A 16,215-nucleotide genomic window follows, 5' to 3' on the forward strand; every position below is an offset into this window, starting at 1 on the left:
GTGAAGATTGAAAAGGAAAACCTAATCTAAACCCCATTACTTGTCTCTAGCAAACAGCCTCTTTTTTACCAAAATATTACTTTTTAAAAAATACTTCATTTAAAAAGAAACAGCTTACAGAGATTGCTAAGTTCTCAGCAGTGGACTCTATTGTCACATTCCCAAACGGAACATATTTATTTCCTAATCATTTTAAATGTAGTGCCATAGGGTTGATTGGGTTTTGATCCCTTAGCATTCCTCAGAAGGTGATCTTTGTGTGGGTACACGGGACGAAAAGTTCAGTCTGTGTTACAAAAGCTTCCTAAGCCTTACACACGTGGTAGCTTGTGTGTAGTAACTCCTGGGTTGCTGTGGCTGCTGCTGCTGCAGAACTCTCTGTAGTCCTATTAGACTGTTCAAAGAAAGCTCAGATGTATCAGTGTGAATTGCAGATCTATTCGCAGAGTCCATGTAAAATTCACTATGATTGTGTAAATTAATACTAGAACAATATTTGATTATAGAATGACACACAGGGTTTTCAGATACTTAATTATTGGGAATGCTTTTTAAAAGGCCAGTGATAGAAATGGAATGCCATTGCATAGACTATCTAGAGAAATCTTTCTTGTAGGATGGTGATTCTGCAACACAGATCTCTCTGTCTTAATTTTATTGAGAAACTAGAAGTAACCATTGGAGGTTATTGTTTTCTCAGAGACCCCACCATAACCTGAGGAGAGAAAAGCGTTTTGGTAATGAAGTGTGTTACAGCAAAGGAATGTAATGTTTATTCTCTATTCTGAAGAGGTAGGATCCTTCTGATCTCACTTCTGTAAATTCTTTCTAATTTCAGAGGACTCAGTTCTCAAATCTGGAATCATTAGTCCAGTATAGCTGCTTTCAATATTGGTAGAAGAATGTAAACAACTTCATGCTTTGAAAGAACTTTGAATTATTTTTGTTGTGGGCTTTTTTTTTGCCTTCATAAGCCAGTCTGAGGTAGAAAGTTATCACAGGACATTGACTCTAAAGCCACTGAAGAGTTTTGAGTGTTCAGTGCTAAGTTTTAACTTTGGACAAAACCTCTCAGCTTGGGTAAAGGCACAGAGATATCCTAGAATAAAAACTATTTCATTTTCAGGATAAGAAATCTTGACTAAAACTGTGAAGAAACAGTGTCTTGAGTTCATTCAGCTATACCCACCAAATCTATCTGAAGCATTAAATTTTTGTAAAAGGCAAAACAGATTTGTCAGTACAAACAAACATACCACCTACCCTTGTGCTAATATGTTTTAAAGTACCAGGAACTTACATATTAATTAGAATAAAAATAGGATTTAGTCTAATATGAACATGAATCTAAAGAAAGTTAGTGGGTGTTCAAACAGAAGAGAGCATTTTTGCACATGAAAGAAAGTAAGCAGTGGAATTCTTTACCTCAATGCTTATGTTTAGTGTTGAACATGCAAAAAACTCACTATGATTCAAAAAACAGTTTGACAAATTTCTGAGAGTAAAATATTAAATACGAATTTACTGCTTTGGCTTAGAAAGTCTCCATAGTACAGATTTCTAGGAGGTGAAAGACTATTCTGGACAAATACCAGTATATGATATATAATCCTTCTGAAGCATCCTTATTGTCTGTAACAGGAGGCAGCATGGGGGATTAGATAGATTTTGATACGGCTGTTCTTCTGTTGATACACTGCTGCAATATCATTACTTTGACAGCACTAGTCCTTTGTCACAGAGTAATTCCTCTTACAAGCTGTTAGAGCTGTTAGTCTCTGATGCTGGCACTAATATCAAGGACATCAGTCTTCATAGTCAAAGTTAAGAATTAAAATAGTTGGTATTTACGAGCATTGTTGTTATTTCTCTTGTTGCCTCCTTTTGTGACTTGGAATTCTTCAGCTTGTGTGCCTCTGCTTATCTAACTTAAGAAATTATTTTTGAATTTTCATTAGCTAAGATTCTGGGTGATGTTAAAATAAGAGTCAATTTATACTGAAAAGGCTCTACCATGATTTTTATTTATTATTGTTCTCTTTAATTTTCATGTTTTCATTTATTTCACAAACTGTAAGTGTTGTGCAAAAGCAGTGTTGTAGAACAGTGAAACACACTGGTGAAACGTCTATCTGGAGGGGCAAAAAGGCATGTTTGGAAGGAAAAGTTCAGTTTTGAGCTGTAAATCTGAGGAAAGTGTAATTAGCATCTGAGGATCCTCAAAAACAGTTGTATAGTCAACCTAATTATTATTATGCATTATAGCAATACATTGACATGCTCTTAATCATATTGAATCAAAACACTGATACAGGAATTATTGATCAAAACTTTGTGACTTTTAGTCATCTCAGCATATTGTCTTTAAGGCAATCATGAATCAGAATATGAAGTTTCTTGTATTTTGGATTCTTCTTGAGAGAATATACCTGTGGGCATCTGACAAGAGAGGGGTGTTGCTGCATGAGAAGCTCTCAAAAGTGATGGCAACCTTCACAGCCCCTTTATTTCAGGCAGTCTTTGTTTTGAAGTCACTGCTGAAGCAGTTTGAGCAGCCTAATTGTGCATGCATGGTATCATACAGATAGTTGTACATAGTTATATGGGAGCCTTTTATTCTTTAAGTAGTTATCACGCATAAGACTTGATCAGAGGAGTGGTAATTTTACTAAAACAGAGGGATGTCTGCTGTCTTTGTGTATATGCTGGAACGCATACTCCTCCTTGGAATGTGCCAAAAATAAAAACATTTATAGACACACAGAAGCCAGAAAGATATCTAAAAGTGCTGCTGTTTGAAAGAGAAATCTGAGATATGACTCTGAAATGATTGCAGCTTGCCGACCTGTGGGTAGGAAAGCTTGCAGTGCCAGTGTGGAACTCCAGCCCATTTCAGAACCAGGGGCCAGAGACACAGCTATTTGATAGCAACATGAGACCTTAGTCCTGCCCTACAGGCTTTCAGTTCTTGTGCCAGTGGAGCTGTTGACATGAGAGCTCTGGGACTTCAGAGGATGCAGAGCAGCCCTTCTGCCCAGTGTAAATGGGTAAGAGCTTTGTCCTGATACCGGGAGAACATGGTGACAATGTAGTCATTAAAAAGTCACTTAATTATAACATTGACTAGTGACATGTGGGGCTTGCATTATGTCTATCAGGTTGCTGTCTGCACTTGGGAGGAAGGACTGTGTCTGGGAAGTTCTTTCTTGAGAAGTAATGGAAGCTCTTCTGAGTGCAAGAATTACATTCAATGTAAGGAATACATTCATTTTATTAGTTGTGACTAATAAAACCAATTAGGTGACATCATCATCAGAACTCGACATTATTTTCTTAACGTGTAACATCGGTTCAAAATTGAACCTATCAAATATAGTTCTGCATTATTCAGATAAAAATCAACAAAAATAGGTTCACTGTAAAAGTGCTTTCAAAACTCAGTGCATAAAAACAAGTATCTTGCTGTTTTAAAAAATATTTATAATGTAGCACCCAATCCTTCTAGGTGTTTCCTAAAATGCCAAAATGTTCAAGCATACCATAAAAATTGTTTTGTGTTTAGAACTAGAGTGAATTTCACCCTGTGAGTAGTCCTGTGTGACACCTTTGATGCCGTTTCTGGAGCAACTGCTGGGATTTCTGTTTCTTGCCCTGTCTGTGAAACACTACTGCAACAGTCTCAGAGAAGTGCACAGCCTGTATGGTAATAATAATGAGACAGGCTCTTCTGCTCTGCAAAGCAGAAGAACATCCTTTTCACACAGAATATGTAATACAGTGTGATATAGAACTGATTGTCTTTTGTTACTAAATATTAGTAAAATAATATTATAGGACAATGTAGTTCAACATTTTTTGTTGTATGAGAGTCAAGTGAATGTGAGTCAATTCAAATGGAGGTATCGGCAATTAAAGGTAAGGATTGGCTCAGTAAGGTAGTATTAAATGTGCAGAATAGCTTTGAGCAAATGGAAAGCCATTTTGTATGGTCCTAAGGTTGTAAAATAGCCAAAATGCATATCAAAAAAAGAGGGTTGAACTATGGGTTAGAAACTGAGTACAGTAATAAGCTGAGCACAGAGAAATCTTCCCCAAGAGGGTAGGATTGCTCTTCCTTTGTAGACTGCTGCCCATCAGCTCGTGCCAGGGCAGAGAGTAGAGGCTGGTTCAATGTTTCCAGGTGTGTGTTTGTCTCCACAGCTGCAGGTTGTGCATAGTTCCTGCAGCTGCCCAGGAGAGCTGCTTTTCCAGTGGCTTTTCCAGCCTTTGTTATCCTCACACTAAGCGCTAGAGTCACACTGTGACATTGAGCATATGGACTTGTTCTGCAAGAAGCTGTAGTTCCCCACAGGTAAATAAGCTGTTTTATGTGAGAGGAAGAAGTGGTTATGGATACATTTTATGTGCAGTGTATAACTCCCTTGAAATGGGTCAGATAAGCTGAGCAATGTCAAACACAGGGTTGATTGGCAATATGGCAATAGCAGAATTAGTAGTTTTCTGAGTAACTTAACTCTCTCCACATTTTTTCTGCTTCCTTCATCTGCACCATTATCACATTAAAGTATATCAAAATGCTAGCTGCTCATTAGAGAATGAATGCACCTCTGGCAGTCCATAAACTAAGGCCAGAGCTTCAGAAGTGCTGAGAGCCTGGCAGCTCCAGCTGATAGCAACAGGAGTTGCAGGTGCTCTGCACATCTGAAAATTCAGGGCTGTTTTGTTACCAGAGATCTGTCTTAAGCATGGCTGTATGTGTACTTGGGGAAAGGTATTAAAAATGCCGAATCACACACTCATGGGCAAATGAACAATAATGTTTTCATTATGCTTTCACATGTACACTTGAGATAAATCTTTTAGAATGTCAGAGTGAAAATAAAATCCTTTGTATCATTTGCAGTTACTTGCAATATATTGAACATCAGAATAAATCTGCTGTTTTACTGAGGGCTAGCCCATGCAAACCTGCAGCCCGTGTCCTGGGGCAGATCCTTGCAATGTGGAGAGCCTCATTACATGCTCAGGCAGTGGCTGAGAGAGTCCTCCTTGAAGGAATGAAGTTTATAGAGGCAAGAGAGACACATGGGGCTGAGGTTTCAGCACTTGCAAGGGATGTCAAAGGGAAGTGTGTTTTGAATGTAGAAAGTTATAAAGTGCCATGGATGGTGATCTGAGCATCAGGTATTAGCAAAATTACTGATGATGTTTTTGGCAATGGATATATATTTCCCACTTCTTTATTCTCCTTTCAGAAAATGAGAAAATAGTACCACACGAAATAATAATATTGCCTCATTTCATAGATTGTAGCCTTGGTTTTGCTTTTTAAGAAAAATGCATTTATACTATACTGAGGAACTCTAGAGAGATGCCCACATAGCACTGAACAATTCTCTATTTGGGGCCACATATTCTGTGGGGCAAATAGAGAAAAAACTGCGTAAGTATTCATTTGCTGAATGAGGCAGGGATCTGCAGAAAAATACTGCATGCAGTCATCTCATTAAAAGCACCATTACAGACTGTGTAGAGCTCTCTTCTGAACTTTGACTAGTTTGCTAATTTAGCATCAGTTTTATGTAGCTGTGTAAATGTGTAACTATGTTAACCATCAGAGGATCATCACAGAACTTAGTGGAATTGTACTTTGCAGGAAGACTGTTAACTGCATGGGTATTGAAGTTTGTGGTATTATAGACATTGTTGATGAGTAGAACCACAGCCTTTTCTTTGCTTGCTGAATTGTATATTCAGTATTTTCGTAAGAGCTAGGCTCACTCAAAATTTGAAAACAACCCCTACCACAAAAAACCTAAACAGACTTATCACTGACTAAATGCATTAGTCAATGCATTTATTTAGGAATGAAGAAAAACTGTTACTTAAGAAAGACCCTGGCTGTGTTTACAAATACTAAATAACGAAATTAATAATTTTTGGTATATTACACTGCTATTAAATTGGCTGCATAAAGGTTATGCACTGCATGTTTTTAATGCTGTAAGAGAAAGGCTAATATTAAAGTCAAAATCTCTCTCACAGACCCCTATTCCATCTGCTGGAGGAGGGAAGAATGCACAAAGAAAGAAAAAAAAAGCTAATTTTCATAAAGATTTTGTGGTTTTATTTTATACATAGCATAACCTTTAATTATTATGAAATTTTCGGAAAAAGTCCTTGACGTAAGATAGATCCTATTGCGGTTTTTGTTTGGGTTTTTTTGGTTTTTTTTAAAGTTCTTCTCTGAGATGTACAATTTTAGAGTCAAAGAGAGGCCTTGAGTTATTGCCCAACTGGCAAGTGTTCTGTCCCTTTAAGAGTCTTAGGCTTGATTGTGATGAGGAGTCTGCATTCTTCAGAGTGACAGTAGCTAAAGTCCGATTTTTAAAAAGATGACTGAAAAAACCCTAGGACTTCCTTCTACAGCATCTTTCTAGACACTGAGATTGAATCTCTTCCCCATCTTGTCTGCAGCAGGTTCCAAAGAAATTCTCAATTTCCTAAATATTTTTTTTAAGTGCTAGGACTAGGTGCCACTAGGAGGTAATTTTTATTAGAAATAAATTAGATTGGAACAGTAGGTTAAAAGTTCTAAAGAAAGAAAAATAAACAGTTGCAAGAATGGGGAAAGGAGAAGAAATAACAAATGAATAATAAAATACTCAGTGCTTTTCAATTAACTGTGCAGACAATTAGTATACTAGTGGATTATATCACAGAAATCATGTACATTAATTTTTTGCAGCCATTATCTTGTATGTGATTTACTCCCCTCTAGTCATTAACAATGCTATTAAAAGGTGGATGTAGATGAAAATTCTGGGTAGTGTGCAGGAAAATAAAATGACTGAGGGTCAAGAACGAAGCTGAAAACCAACAGATTTTAGAGGACATAGGTGGGAGACTGGAAGGGAACAGAAACCTGAAGGGAAATTAAATGAGGAGGAAAGAATAGAGCAAAAACTGTGATCTGACTCTTTCCAGTTCCTTACGGTAGCTGAAGTGCTTTTCTGATAAGATGCCTTGTCTCTTCCCCAAAATGCTGCAGTTTAATCTTAATCCTGAATAAACCTTCATTTCATGAAAGGCAGAGCCTTTTGGAATCACACAGCTTTTCTTCACAATGGAAATCTGTGTGTACATCATGAAGAAGATAAATATATGTATGAAGAAGTGTCCCTGGGGTCTTTTCTGAAGCAATGAAGCATCCTTGTTTCAGGTTACAGTGGCAGCTTGAGGGCAGCATTTCCATCCAGAAGAAAATGGCTGTGCCTCTTCATAAATAGAGCCCTTTTTGGAAAATGAGATAAAATGCATAACCAGGAATGTGTTAATGAAAGAGAGAACAGAAACATCAGCAAAATGAAAATGAACGGCTGACACATAGTTGAGGAAAGGTTACCAGTGGGAATTTCTTTGTCTGACTGGATGTTTTGTTGTATAAATAGATGTGTTTTTGTCATTATATGAGTTGCTAGTATTAATTAAAATTGTAATCAAATTTCCCTGGTGCTTTTCACACCTGAAAATGACAGTCCTTCACACAGCTGTAAGGATTCACTGAGTCAGAGTTTTCTGTTAATGTTCCTATCTTATGTTCAGGTACCAGCTAATTAGACTGTGCATTTAAAGTGAGATTGTGCTTTCTATATTTTTTTCTCCGTGGTTTTGAGTAGAAATGTTAGGCTGCTGCAACAGAGCAGTAGCAATGCTTCGTGACTGACAAAGCATATCATATTACAAGGTCCACAATAGGTTTTACATGCCCAGCACCTTTTTACAAACACAGGGTCTGGGCAAATGTCAGCTGGTGGGAGGAAGAGCTGCTGGCCATCCTAGCAGAGGGATGCTATGGCATTGTCTCTGTGAAACAAGATGACTGAAGGTTGTGGCCTGCAGCATGGCTGTGTGATGAACTCTTCAGTGTTTGCTTCTTGCCTCCCTGCGAGCTCCTTGATTGATACTGATAGCAGCAGGAGAAATATGCACGCTTACATCCATTTTATAAAACACATTGGCCCAGACCTAACCACTGGGCATGCCAGGGGCTGTGTTGTCTGCCACTTTGTCCCTCAGATACCTAGGGACATTCATGGGCTTTCAAGTCTAGCAATTACTTTACGCCTTTACAAGAAGGGAAGGAAATAGGATGATACTTTTAATAGTAATTAAAAGCCAAGGATACATTGTGAATGTGAGTTGCAGCTGCTGGTTGCAAGAGCTCCTCAGATTGACTCAGCTTCCGGTTCTGGACCTTCTATTGTTTCATATCCTGAATTCTGAGTAAAAGTCCAGAAAGACTTTTCCTAAGCCAACAAATACTCCCTAGAGGAAGAATACACTTTTGAGTCTACTGTACGGGAGAGACGGAATTGGAGAGTGAAGAATAATAACTGTAGGTGCACAAGGACGTATTTTCTCACTATGTGGTTGGGGTTTTGTTTGGCTGGGTTTGAAATGTGCAGGTTTCATCTCATTACTTGTTCCACATATCAGGGTCATGCCTCCCTTCACACATACCTAAAGGAATGAAGACCTTCAATCATTGATTTTCTCACATTTCCATTGGCTTGGGCGTGTGTTTTCAGTAATTTCTTTGAAAAGTGTTAAGCAACTTATTCCTCTGCTTTCTGAGTTACAGTATGCTTAGTTACAGTTTTTTTCTTCAGAAGAAAAATAAATACTGCCTATTTATTAATCATTCGAACAACAAACAAAATTATTATGAAATTATGACTGTACTTATGATACATATGATTGTAATTATGAAATTATTTTTGTACTATTTCACAGGAATTAATATATTTAGATAGCATAACCTGACATACTGAGGGGGAACCTTTATGGGATCTTTTGCCTTCACAGAGGCAAACCATTATTTGAACATCAGCACCATGATGTTCATCATCCATCAGTTGCTTTCAAGAATGCTGCAAAAGAGGCAGTCACTTTTTTAAGGTCTTTGTACAGGGGCAGTATAGAGAGCCACAGATTTAACTGGGTTGGCTGGCCCTGAGCATGCCCAGATAAGTCACACCACCAAATGAAGTAACAACTGATGGGATTGAAAGGTCTCCAGAGAAGGACTTTTTGATTGAAAGAATGAGAGAAATATTAATAAATATGGGCCTTGTCATTTAGAGTTTTCTATATTTTGACTGTATTTCTTTATATGTTAAAGGTGCATTAATCCACACATGCTCAACTGCTTTCATAATGAAACAGGGTAAAGGGTGAGAAAAGAATTAACAAATGCCATACAAAAGTCAATCTACCTCTCATTTAGCTTGACATTCAATATCTGCTCTCAAAGAGCCCTAATTTCTGACTTCTTATTGTTCCATGCTTTAATCACGATCTTTATGTAAAAAATTTAGTGAAGGGGGACAGCTTTTAATAAATTCTGCATTCTCATGAATGTGGTTCATTGTTTTAATGCCTCCTGCTACCAGGCTTCTGCTGATTCCTTATTGCCAACCCATTTGAGTTCTCTTTCTGTACTATAGCATTTCCCTTATCTCTCACTTGGCCCTCTTTCTTTAGCTGTCCATCTTCTTCTCAATTTGCTGATGGGAAGCCCAAACTGATAAACCTGAGCCCCTTTGGGCTCTTGAACAACACTGTTTTTATCATTAGATGATGAAACTGTCTGATGTTAATTTATCGAATTAATGTTGGATTCATAGATATTTGTGAGTTCTACACTTTAATTATGCACTCCGTAAAAAAAATCAAAGTAATGTCTTTTCTTCATTTAAGGGAAGAGATTAATTTAATACTTGGTCGTTATTCCTTAACAATTTAGGGAATTTTCTGTAATCTGTTCTTCATTGAATGGAGATTCTGTATAGGATCAAAACCAGTCTGAAACAAGGCAATTATCAATTACATGAGTTTATCCATTAATAGGCTTGTTTCTCTGTCAAAGTTGAGAAAGTCATAGCCTTTCTTTTATTAGCTGAGATGGTGATAACACACAGCATTCTTGCAAGCCAAAAGACTCCTTGTGGGAATGAACAACCTTCAGAAATGTTGTCTGTTTCTCATGTATCAGCCTCATTTCTGCTGCCATTGAAGTCGAAAGCAATTTTCTGTATGTGATAGTTTAGTTGTATTCTTTCAAAAGCAATACACTATTTGAAAAATCTTCATTAAAGAACAAGTACAGTACTATTTACTACATGCATAATGTCCCAACTTGTCTTTCTCCTTTATTCTGTTTTTCATATGCTGTCATACTCAAACGTAAGTCTGATCTTCTATGAGCATGAGTACTTCTGCTAAAATCTATTATAATCTTTCCTTAGGTGAGCCTTCTTAGACAGCAGATCTACAGATACATGTGTATATATTTGCACACTTTATTGTTTGCATAGAGAAATGGGGTAAAGAAAATTTTTTGAATGTAAAGAAATTGCATTAGCTATTTATCCAGAACAGTTGTTGTGTTGGCTCTTTTTCTGCACTATAACAGGTACATAGATGCTGAGTTAATAGTGGCAGCTTTATGTCAACTTTCATAATCTGAATTTTGTCTCGTAAGTGACATAAAATCTCACTAATGTATTCTGAATAGGCCATAGATAAAAATATTTTCTGTTCATATAAAAATCCAGAAACTGGTACAAAGAGATTGAAATGAAGACCTGATTATAGTGAAATAGCAACTTGACAAATATTCAAAGTGTCTATAAACAACCAAATTAAAGAAGTCCAAAAGCCTTACTGCAATGATCAGAAGATGTGAATGGTTAGAAATAAGTTTTGGGCCTTTCAGTAGTAGCATCAATATTGAAGAATGAAATTTGCTTGAAAATAATCTTTTAACAGCATGTGACAGCTCTGGACTGAGGGGGAGCTCTGAGCTGGTTTTAGAGCTCCAGCGTTATTGAGGCTGCTGGGTTGTCATTATGTAATTGCATCCAGCTGATTTCCTTGCAGTAATCCCTGCATTTGTTGAATAACTCAAAACAGAATATATGGTACAACTCCTTCTTTCCTTCCTTCCCCATACCATATATTAAACTTGCATTTTGCAAGTTTGTGTTTATTTTTCCCAAATGCTTGCAATTCTTTCTTAGCCTAAAAATTCCACTTAATAAAGTTTGTTTTAATTTTGCTTGCCTTTCCCCCCAACCCCCACACCACCCCACCCAAAAAAGTCTGAGGCATACCCTTTTCCATTTGTAAACTGGATGGGTACCTTACAATAAGCATGTCCTCAGTATTTTTATTAGTATTATTGTTGGCATTTGTTGGTCTATTGCTTGTTTTAATTTGTATTTAAATATGTTGCATAGTAGCAAGCCACACATTTCTTGTTCTCCAATGTATCTGGAGTCACATTCAGTTAAAGTTCACCGGTGTTTGTCCTTGCAATTTTGGCTTGGCCAGAGAGAAGAGTTATCCACAGAATTTAAATGTGAGCTTCACTGATGCTTAAAGCTCAGTGGCATTTGGAACTAGAAGTTTGATTCTGGGCCACTGCTATTCTTAATTTTACTTTGTTTATTACTGCTGCTGTAACAAATGTATTTCTGATCCCATGATTTGTGTTGTCCCTGGTACCATCAACCTTACTCTTAACTTCTTCGTGTGGCAAGAATGGCCTGAAGGAAGTATCCCTTATCATTTCAATCATCATATTAGTTTTATAGGCAATAGAGTGAAACTTTACCCAGATCCACAAACTGAGTTCATTTAGAGTTGGTCAAGAATTATACCCCCTGCTTAGATGCCATACTTGGATTGACTTTTTAAGGTGATATTTCTCTTTTATATATTTGTATTTTTAAAAGAGAATAATCCCTGTAAGGCATTTTAACATCTATTACCTCTGTAGTGAAGGTTGTTACAAGCATATGTTTCATCAGGTACATATACCACAAATGGAGTGTCTTCATAGGGAGACTATGCTAGAAGATAAGGTGATTAAATGGAGAACACTGGGAAAAAGGTGTAAGGACATGGAAGTAAAGGGGAAAAGTGTTCTCTGTAGGCCAGTAGCTCTACCACTAAAATAACCCATACTTTAATATTTCAGTATATTTTATTTTAAGGATGAGATTTAATTTTATTTGGATGTAACATAAATTCAGGCACAGCAATGGTTAGATTCAAGAAACCACAATATGTCAGTCTTCATAACAAAAAAAAGAGAGAGTACAGGTAATCATTTGTTTATAAAGAATTGATATTTCTTGTCTGCTTTCTAGGTTTTGTCAGTTTGAAGGTGATTTCTGAATAGACCAAAGTACTTTTTCTTATTTGTGGAGCAGCCTGTTCTCTTCTGGTATCATATTCCAGGAAAGATTCACTGGGCGCATTCCTTAAACATGACTGTGCATAAAGCATGTGGAGATCAAGGGAAAATAAATTGCTTTAGACTAATAAGTTAGATCTACATCTTTACTATTGTTAGGCATAAATCTTCCTGCATATAGGTCTAAACAGCTTCTTGTGATAGAACAAATGGTTCTGGAGAGATAGTTATGAACATGAAGCCAGGAGATATGGATTTACCTTCTTGTAATTTCAATAGGAAATGCAGACCACTGTTTTCCACGTATAAAAATACCTGAAATGTATTCTATTTGGTGAATTGCAGTTACATACAGCAGGCATCACACTGGTGAGTGTTTTCTGCCTCTATGCATTTTCATACTGCAATCCTTTCTGGTTCTCTCTTTGGGTTTCTCAGGAGTTACAGGTTAAGTTCCATGATTCCATTATATTTAGGCTCTTAAATGGTATTTATCATTGTAGTTCTGGACTCAGCAGCTCATCAAGGAATGTGACTAATATCTGTCACAGGTTGGTCGTTCTCTCCCCAGAGAAGAAGCAATGGAATGTCTTGGTTTGCTAGAGATTTAAGTACTTATTTTTAAATTTACAAGTTGGTATGCGCTTATTTTAGGGACAGCAAAATCTTGCACTGGGAATGGAATGGCATGAGCTTTGCAGCAGTCTTTATTCTTTGTGGGAGTTTGCTTCATGCATTTGGGTGAGCTAAGAGAGATCTGTGTTCTATTGGCAATCTTTTTTCTCGAGACTTCCACTGTTTTAGTAATAGTTAACAGCCTTTCACCTAGAGCTTGAGTTTTTCTTGTGTTTTCCAGACTGTTGAGGAAATGATTACATGGTAAAATACAATGTGTGGTCATGCTGAAGGTGGCTGTGGGCTTGCAGATAGCCATATCCATGTACAAACACCAAGACGGTCACACATGGAGTGTGATGCTTCATTCCTGGCCAGCCCCATGCCTAACATTTACACAGAAGGGGCAACTTTAATGGCCAGAAGAGGAAAGAATTTTATATGTGAATACACAAAATATTTTGGTTTTTCATCGTAAGTACAGGTCCTGTCTGGTGTAGTGCGAAGTTTTGCAGCATGATTGAAAAGTGCATTATTGTACTCATAGTGGTAATTACATCTATAAAATTGCAATCCAACCTTGTAAATCATTGTAGGATTACTCGTAAGTAGTGATAGGTTGTCATAATAAGTGTTTGGTGAGTTGGTATTTGCAGATCAGGTCCATAATTAGAGGAAGATCGAGAAAGTGTGCTCACAGAGAGGCAGTTTTGGAAAGATTTGAAGTCAGAAGGAAAGAATTTCTGGCACTTGCATGGTTTTGAGATCAGGTCTGCAATGACTACAGTAAGAGGGAACTGCTTTTATTTATTTTAACTATGTAAAGCATTTTTAGAAAATTTACATTTTACGAAATATTTCCTTGTGGGTATCATAAACAAATGAGTGGAATGTGCTGTCCTTGTGCTAATTAAAGATTCTCCCAACTATATTGTCTCCATCATCTACATAAGAGCATTTATGTACTGCTTGTTTGAGGATGACAGAATCTGTGGCACATAAAATAGCACATTTGGAAACCTTGAACTCTTTCCATCCAAAATGATTCTTGCTCTGTTGGATAACCATTTAATAGCTATCTAAAACAGAGAAAAAAACCCCAGAAATATGTCAAGAACAGACTATATATCTACCTGTATGTATATATCTTCGATGTTACCACACAATGTAAATGGGATTTTAAACAAAAAACATTTGTTGAGGAGTGGAAATGGAGTAGTAGTAGTAGTAGAACAGTTTATCTGCTACATAAATTAAAACCTGCTAATATTTATGAAAGTGGTATTTTCTAAGGAATTTCAAAATGCAAAGAATACCTGGACTAAGAATGAAGCGGAGATGTCTTCTACTATTATGAATAAAAGCCCCTGATTCTGCAAGCACTTGCAGGAGTAAGGGACTGGGAACATACCAGCAGTTCACTGGTTCTTTCTGCGGCTGATTTTGTTCAAAAGTTTCCACGGATGCCCAAAGCTCTGATCCCAGAAACACCCATTAACTGTATTTTGCTAATAGGACTAGCTTTAATGGGGCTACTTACATGAGTAAGACAAGTGTTTTAATAACTTTTAAGGAATCCTTGCCTAGGTATTAATGGATAATATGAGCTATTAACTAATTAATGTGCACTCGTGAATGGTGAAATGCTTCCACAGATGCTTAAGACAGTCTCGTAAATTTGCTAACACTAATCATGCAGTAATGCTACTAGTTACTTAGTTGTCTTCATGTTTGGGCCGTGGTCTTCAATATACAGGTAATTTAATAAAATTTCATTTTAGGCTTGTGAAAGTTTAATGTTTAAACCAATCAATGTTTTTAAAGTAGTCTTAAAAGTGTCTATTTCATAGTGCTCTGTGGGAGAAAGAAAGCGCAATGGAAGGAAAACACATCTGTAGAAGCAGCTGAGTAAGATCTTCCATAAATATTCAAGTGTGCAGTTTTCAGCTGCTGGTTTGATTGCTAAAGGGCTGGGGTGAAATCTGTGAAGTGTTTATTGGTGAAAAGATTACAGACCCAGAGTTGTCCTTCAGATCCTTTATACCATACTACAGACTCACCCAGGGACAATATACACTAACGTGACACTTCATGGGAAATCAGTGCTCAGCGTGACTGTGTGCCTTATGCTATATTGCTGGGCTGATTTTTGTTTCTCTGAAATAAATAGAAAGATTGGGACAAATCCAGAAATATTCCCTAACTGGGCCTGAATAAGGAGGGCCTGAGAGGTACATGGAGACAGAATTAAAGATCGCAACCTTTGAGGCAGGTTGACTCACTGAGGAGATGTACACCCCTCTTGGTTTGCCAAGTACAGTTACATGATGTTATACATACTTACTGTTTTCTTGATCAATCCTGTTCTGTCTTTTATTCATATTGGAAGGTTTATGAACTTCTTGCAAATATTCAAGGAGATCTCATGCGTCTATTTGTTCTTTCTGGTCCCAAATTCCTATTTGATTTATTTTCTGACACTCTTTTAATTAACCCCTGGGATCTATGGAAGCTCTACTGCCAGTTTCAGCAGGATTATAGCTCTCTATATTCCCCCTCTTACTGGCTGGTAGAGTGGCACTGATGAGCTGCGTTATTAGTTTTCTGCAGTGATATTTCCAACTTCCACCATAATATTAGGGACGTGAAAGAGGATCTTAAAAATCAAGCCTGAAGCTGTTTTGATCTTCAGAAAATGAGTATACATTCAAGGAGGGTACTGTTTCTTCCCGTCAGCCTTTTCTATTATTTATTTCCCCATAAGAATTCCTTGGTCCACTGGAGCCATGGGGAAAAGTATTTTAGAGTTCCCAGAGATATTATTTTCTTCTGTGTTTAGAGGACATGATATACATGTGGAAGGTGACTGCATGCAGTGTTGAAGGGGTATCACTCTGATACAGACTCTCATGATGGGGATTAACATGGGATTAACATAAATGCTTAATTACTTGAATTTAAATATTAGTTTGGTGGGTTGATCCAGGCTAGATACCGGGTGCCCACAAGAGCTCCTCTGTCAGTCGCCTCCTCAGCTGAACAGGAGAGAGAAATGATAGTGAAAGGCTCGTGGGTTGAGATAAGAGCAGGGAGAGATCACTCAGTAGTTACCACCATGGGCAAAACAGACTGGATTTGGGGAAATTAGTTTAAATTTTACCAATTAATCAGAGTATGATAATGGGAAATAACCACAAGACTTTAAAACATTTTCCCCTCACCTCTCCCTTCTACCTGGGCTTGACTTTATCTCTCTTTTTCTCTACTTCCTCCCCTGCAATGGCACACAGGGACGGGGAGTGGGGCTTGTGGTCAATTTATCACACATCTCTGCC

The sequence above is a fragment of the Corvus hawaiiensis genome, chromosome 7 (genome assembly GCF_020740725.1).
Source record: "Corvus hawaiiensis isolate bCorHaw1 chromosome 7, bCorHaw1.pri.cur, whole genome shotgun sequence".
Classification (NCBI taxonomy): Eukaryota; Metazoa; Chordata; class Aves; order Passeriformes; family Corvidae; genus Corvus; species Corvus hawaiiensis.